Genomic DNA, 7,663 nt, shown 5'->3' on the forward strand with positions numbered 1-7,663 from the left:
TCTTTCTCTCGCAGTTCTTGCAGTTGACTTCTTAAAGTGGCAACTAAGTTTTTTAGTTCGTTGATGTCACTGCTTTTTACCATTAACATGCGGCGATAATCGACACATTGGTCAGAAGGATGAATAGCTCGCGTGTTTGCATCTGTGACTGTTTTGCTTTTCGATTTTGACCTAGTTACGATTTCGTTGGCATTTTTAACTTTCAAATAACAACGGTGGCACATTCCAGGATTCTCTAAACTAACTTTTACACATTCTTCACATGGAACATTTTCGTTATTGGCATAATTTACAGAGCGAAAAACTCGTGAACCTTTCATTTCTGCCATATTACATGTTCATCATGTTGTGGCGACTATTCTATAGTCTTAAGTTGTCTGGAGGTTGCCTAAAAAGTCGAAAGCCGGTTCATAATTACAAATCAACTAAGATATGAAAAAACGACGTTCCACGAAAGAGTTACCTGAATGGGACGGAAATCGGTAGATGTGACATACAGACAAACCAATGATATTACAGTTTCAAAAAAATTGGACGATTTATTCAAGAGGAAGAGCTTGACCAACAGTCAATAAAATTTTTCAGGGTAAATGATAACAGCCAAACAGTTGCAGGATACAGATTTATGAAAATCCTTCACCAGGGTTGCAGTATATCTAAACATACCTTCATTAGAAGTAAAATACATTAAAATCACATCGTGCAGTGAAGATACATAAAACACTCGTGGCAAAGGCGTCGTCAGTAGTTTATGTACCTCCATTGCAGGATGTGATTTTAGTATATTTTGCTTCTGATGAAGGTATATTTAGATATACCGCACCCGTGGTCAAGGATTTTAATAAACCTTTATCCTGCAACTGTTTGGCTGTTATCATTTACCGTGAAAAACTTCAGTAGTTGATGTTTCAGCTATGTTTAAAACCTTGTCAATAAAATGATGGTCTGGCGCTTATGGAACCAGTTATTAAGGTTATTAAGGTTGGCATTGATGATAGAGTTGTTGGATGTCCTCCTGAGGGGTGTAGTGCCAAATTCTGCCCAATTTTCGTGTTAGATCGTCAAAATCCCGAAGTAGTGGGAGGGCCCTGCCCATAATGCTCCAAAGGTTCTGGGGACAGATCTGGTGACCTTGCTGGCCAAGACAGGGTTTGGCCAGCACGACGACAAACAACAGAAACTCTCGGCGTGTGTGGGTGGGCAGTATTTTGCTGAAATCTAATCCCAGGATGGCTTGCCGTGAAGGGCATGAAAACGGGGCGTAGAATATCATTGAGTACCGCTGTGATATAAGGGTACCGCGAATGAAAACCAGAGGGGTCCTGCCATGAAAAGAAATGGCAACCCAGACCATCACTGATGATTCTCGGGCCACATGGCTTTCGTCGGTCAGGTTGGTACCCCATCACTGTCTACGGCGTCTCCAGACACATCTTCGCTAGTCGTCGGGGATCAGTTCGAAGTGGGACTCATCACTTGAAAGAAATTATTTCCCAGTCAATGAGATTCCAGGCTTAAAACGTGTCATGAGACGCCCCAGACTGCGCTGGTATACCAGCGTATCACCCGCCATACATCTAGACAGCCGCGAGTGATGCTTTGGCGTGCCGTTTCATTTCATAACACAACGGCTTTGGTTGTCATCCGAGGCATCCTTATAGCACAGTAGTACGTCGACAATATTCTACGCCTCGTTTTATTCCTTCGTGGCAAGCCATCATAGCCTAATAGTTCAGCTAGATAATGCTCGCCCGCAAACATAAAGAGTTTCTACTGCTTGTCTGTGTGCTACACGGTACCTTCATTTGACAAGCAAAGTCGCCGAATGTCGGCCCAGCTGAGAATGTTCGGAGCGTTATGAACAGGGCCTTACAATCATCTCGATATTTTGACGATCTAACTCCAAAATTGGACAGGGTTTGGCACGATATCCCCATGAAGGAAATCCAACAACTCCGTCAATCAATGCCAAGCTGAATTACGGTTTACATTAGGACCGAATATGGACCAACACATTATTGATATGCTCAATTTATGAAGCTCTTTCTCTTGAATCAGTCGTCCTATTTATCTGAAATTTTAATAATTTGCTTGTCTGCACATGTACATCAGTCTATCGATTTCAGTCCCATTCGGTTAATTCCTTTTCTTTTTATTTATTTATTTATTTATTTATTTTTTTTTGTCTTAGAGTGTATGTCAGTAATTGATCACAAACTCGTAGCTAACCGCCGCAACGTGGCTTGTGACAATGCCCAGAATTGAAAGCGACCCATAACCAGCAAAAAACTTTCTAGAAAAGGCCTACACAACATTATCATGTATCAGGACAAAAATTATAATAATTGTAGCAAATGATTGTACACTTACAAATTGCTAAAAAGAATTCTTACCCGCTGTAAATGAATGACAAGTATGAAGCACATAAGGAAAAATTAACAAATGTTACGTAAATGATTCTATGATATGTGGTTCTGGAGCATTGGAATACTTTTCAGTCGCAGATCATGTCACTTGAACACATTTCTAATGTCCTATCACTTCATTATATTTTTGGTCTCCTGGTTCTTAATCCGTGAAATGTGCGTATCTCAGTCATTCTAATAAAAAGATCTGTGAGAGCTCTCAAGTTATTTGTTAACGTGTTAATTCTGCTGTTACCTAGAAGAATTCTGCAAAATATTTACAAAAGTACATTTCTTTATTATGATTATTTTTGGAAGATGAAGACCATTACAGTTTCTTAAAGACTTTATGCTAGGATTTCTATTCACAAAACACCGGTACTACATGATATGTGCAAGAGAGAGACTACACATTTTTTTCGAACTTCCAGAAAAGCCATAATTTCAAATTCGTATTACCCTTTTCTGGCTATCCGGCTGCAGTGATACGTTAGCTCAAGACACCTCCCCTTCTTGCGACTCACACTTTTATAACAAAGTGCGACGCTATTGACAGGTGTCAATGACCTATACCCTTTTGGAATTCGATTTGTCAAGCATTATTACACCAACATCAGCGAAAAGGCAAAGACAGTACTGATAACTCGGTAATTAAGAATGTTACGATAACAAGCAGTGTGTCATTTTGTGAAAACTCTGTGGCACATCACCATTTCTTACAGAAACAAGGTGATGTTTCAGCTGAACAGTGTAAGCAACTACCCGTTGCGTCAACTGATTGGCAAGACTTGTTAATTTTGCTGAAGTAATGTACTGATTAGCTGCTGGTAAGCATGTAACCTTTTCAGTGTCCCTTTTATGTCCGATGTCCAAAAGCACCTACACGCTGTTCTCTTGTAGTTTCTGTTGACCATTACCCCTTGATAGTGGATTAATTTGAATGTATTCGAAAATGTTTATATGCAAATGTGTCATGAGTTATACATTATTTGACTCGAATAACTGCTTTTTAACTTGGAGTATTATGTCAATTAGCAGATTTAGGGACAGCTCTTGACAATTTTGACTGAAAGAGAGTCTTTGTAATTCTGAACGCAAAAAAGCTTAAAACATGGAGTGAAAAGTTAACTGTAACTTGTACACAAATCAGACTGCGGTTATGAGAGTCGAACGACAGGAAACGTTCAGTAGTTGAGAAGGGAGTGAGAGAATGGCTGCAGCCTATCCTCAGCGGTATTCAGTGTGCCAATTAAACAAGCGCTATAGGAATTCAGAGACAAAATAGGAAAGGGAATTAAAGTTCAGGGAGAAGAAATACAAAATTTTTAACTATGCCGACGACATTGCAAGAGACGGCAAAGCACTTCGAAAAAACATCTGAACAGAAATGAGTGTCGCATTAAGTCAGGCAATGCCGAGGAATTAGATTAGGAAACGAGACAATAAAAGATTTACATGGGATTTGCTACTTAGGTAGCAAAATAGCTGATGATGGCCAAAGTAGAGAGGATATAAAATGCAGACTTGCAATAACAAGAAAAGCTTTCCTAAACCATTTAATTGTAAGGAAGCCCTTCTGAAGTATTTGTCTGGACTGTAGCCTTGTTCAGAAGAGAAACGTGGACGATAAGTATTTCAGACAACAAGAGAACAGAAGCATTTCCAATGTGATGCTACAGAAGATGTGTGAGATTAGATACTGAACATACCCACATGTGGTGAGCGGTGGGAACATTAATGCGCCCAGGAACATTGTCGAAGTAGGTCGCTTTGATGGCCAGGTGTTATAACGTGGGGAAGCATAACGTCACATGGGCGGGCTTATCTCCAAATTTTTGAACACGGTAGTCACCGGGGAGCTCTTGGAACGAGAAGACATTCGGCGAATGGACTGACCCGCCCCTTCACTACTTGGATCCCACCGAACACGAGGGGGGTGCGTTGAGGAGACTATTACAGCCCGGCCACGTGCACCAGCGACGTTCCAGCACTTGTTAAACACGCTGGTGGAGGAAGGCACTCCTTACCACAAGTACAGAAAGTGCCTACCAGAAATACGCAATGAGAGGAACGCAAATGAAACTTTTTTTCAAAAACAATAATTACAATGAAGAGCAGACAAAATAATCTACATAAAGAGAGCAATAGTAATATGCATTACATATGAATCAGTTAGTCCGGGTGCCGGTACAGCAAAGTGACACCCGATCATTGTTGATTCTGTTGCTACGTGTTTCTGGAACAGGCAGGCCGTGTGAACAAAATCGTCGTCGTATATGCTACAAACAATTTATTTTCAGACATAAAAATACTGTTTCAATTTAGAACCTACTTCTAAAACGATAATTACTTTCGAAAGTGACCACTTTTCTCTTAGCTTCCTAGTACCGTGTCTTCTGATTGAGGCCAAATATGGAAGTTCCAGGCTTATAAATAATGGAAGTTCCAGGGTTATGAATACAATATTTAATAGAGATAATGTAGCAGTAGGTCTAATAATGAACAGGAAATCAGAGAAGTGGGTAAGCTGCTTTGCCGGCCGGAGTGGCCGAGCGGTTCTAGGCGCTTCAGTCTGGAACCTCGCAACCACTACGGTCGCAGGTTCGAATCCTGTCTCGGGCATGGATGTGTGTGATGTCCTTAGGTTAGTTAGGTTTAAGTAGTTCTAAATTCAAGGGGACTGTTGACCTTCGGTGTTAAGTCCTATAAGTCCCATAGTGCTCAGAGCTATTTGAACTATTTTTTAAGCTGCTTTGAGCAACATTGTGAACGCATTATTGTAGCCAAGACAGCGAAAAAGCCAATATACACCACGGTAGTAAAATTTTATATGCCAAGTTGCTCCAAAGATGGTGAAGAGATTGAAGACATGTCTGATGAGGTAAAAAAGTTTTCAGATAGTTATGGGAGAAGGAAACTTAATTGTGATGGGTGACTGGAATTCGATAGTAGGAATAGGAAGAAAAGGAAAAATAATAGAAGAATATGGATTAGGGGACAACCTTGTAGAATTCTGCACAGAGCATAATTTAATCACGGCTAACACTTGGTTTAAGAATCATGAAAGAAGGTTGTATACGAGGAAGAGACACTGATAGGTTTCAGACTAATTACATAATGTTAAGACAGAGATTTCAGATTGACTACATAATCGTAATACTGAGATTCAGATTGGTTATGTACTGGTGAGACCGAGGTTTGAGAACCAGATTTTAAACTGTAAAACATTTCCAGGGGCAGATGTGGACATCAACCATAATTTATTGATTATAAACTGTAGATTAAAACTTAAGAGTTTGCAAAAGAGTATAATACGAATAAGATGGGACTTGAAAGCACCAGAAGTTGAGAGTTTCAAAGGGAGCATTAGGCAGCGATTGACTGAAATGGGGAAAGGAATAGAGTAGAAGATGAATCGACAGCTTTGAGAAATGAAATAGTGAATGCAGTAGGCGCTAAAATAAGTTAAAAGCCAAGGTCTAGTAGAAATCCTTGGGTAACACAGGAGGTACTGAAATTGACTGATGAAAGAAGAATATATAAAAATGAAGTAGATGAAAGTAAATGTAAGCTTCTAAAAATGAGACTGATATGAGATGCCAAATGGCTAAGCAGGAGTGTCTACAGAACATTTGTAAGTTTATAGAAGCGTGTGTAACCAGGAGAAAAAGATGACTCCCACACCAAAATTAAATAAGCCTTTGGAGAAACGAGAAGCGTCTGTATGAATATAAATACCTCAGATGGAAAACCAGCACTAACCAAGAAGGGAAAACTCAAATGTTGAAGGAATATACACTGAGCAGACAAAATTCATGGGATACCTCCTAATGTCATGTCTGGCCTCCATTAGCCTGACGTAGTGCAACTGAACGTGGGAGGTACTCAACAGATCTCTGTAAGTCCCTTGTAGAAATATTGAGCCATGCTGCCTTTAGAGTTGTCCACAAATGCGGAAGTGTTGTCGATGAAAGATGTTGTCTACGAACTGACCACTCAATTATGTCCCATAAATGTTCGATGAGATTCATATACGGCGATCTGGGAGGCCAAATTTTTCGCTAGGATCGTCCAGAATGTTCTTCAAACAAAAAGCGAACAATTGTGGCCTGGTGACACGACATCATTGACTGAGAACATGTTGTCCATTGTCGGCTCCAAATAGTCTCCAAGTAGCCGTAAATCGTCATTTCCAGTCAATGATCAGTGCAGTGGGACCAGAGGATCCAGTTCATTCCATGCAAACATAGCCACACCTTTATGAAGTCACCTTCGGCTTGTACAGCGCCTTGTTGACAACTTGGGTCCATGGTTTCGTAGGGGCTGTGCCACACTCAAATTCTATCAACAGCTCTTACCAACTGAAATCTGGATTCATCTGACCAGTCGTCTTGGGCCCAACCAGTATGGTCACATGCCCAAGAGAGGCTACAGGCGATGTCATATCGTTAGCAAATGCACTGCGTCGGTCGTCTGTCGCCATAGCCCATTACCTCCAAATTTCGCCACACCGTCCTAACGGAGAAGTTCTTCGAACGCCCCACGTTGATTTCTGCGATTATTTCAAGCAGCACTGTTTGTCTGTTAGCACTGACATATCTTCGCAAACGTAGCTGCCTTCGATCGCTAAGTGAATGACGTCGGCCACTTCGTTGTCCGAGGTGAGTTGTAATGCCTGAAATTTGATAATCTCGGCACTCTCTTGACACTGTGGATCTCGGAATATTGAATCCCCTAACGATTTCCGAAATGGAATGACCCACGTGTGTAGCTCCAGCTACCATTCTGCCATCAAAGTCGGTTAAATTCCGTCGTACTGCCCGTCGCACTGCCATAATCACATCGAAGACCTTTTCACATGAATAATGAGCTCCACCACTGCACTGCCATTTTACACCTTGTGTACGTGATACTAATGCCACCTCTATATGTGCACATCGCTATTTCATGAATTTTGTTCCCTCAGTGTATAGAGGTGTCGTGAAAGGGAGAAAAACTTGAAGGCAATATTGTAGAAAGGGAATAGAAAGTAGATGAAGACCAGACGGGAGAAGAATGCGACACGAATTTGACAGAGCACTGTAAGTCCTAAGCCAAAACAAGGCCCCTGGAGTAGACGACATTCCCTCAGAACAGTTGATATACTTGGGAGAGTCAGTCATTACTAAACTATTCCACATGATGTGTAAGATCTATGACAGAGATGAAATACCCTTACACTTAAAGAAGAATGTAATAATTCCAATTCCAAAGAAAGC

The sequence above is a fragment of the Schistocerca gregaria genome, chromosome 7, assembly GCF_023897955.1.
Source record: "Schistocerca gregaria isolate iqSchGreg1 chromosome 7, iqSchGreg1.2, whole genome shotgun sequence".
Lineage (NCBI taxonomy): Eukaryota > Metazoa > Arthropoda > Insecta > Orthoptera > Acrididae > Schistocerca > Schistocerca gregaria.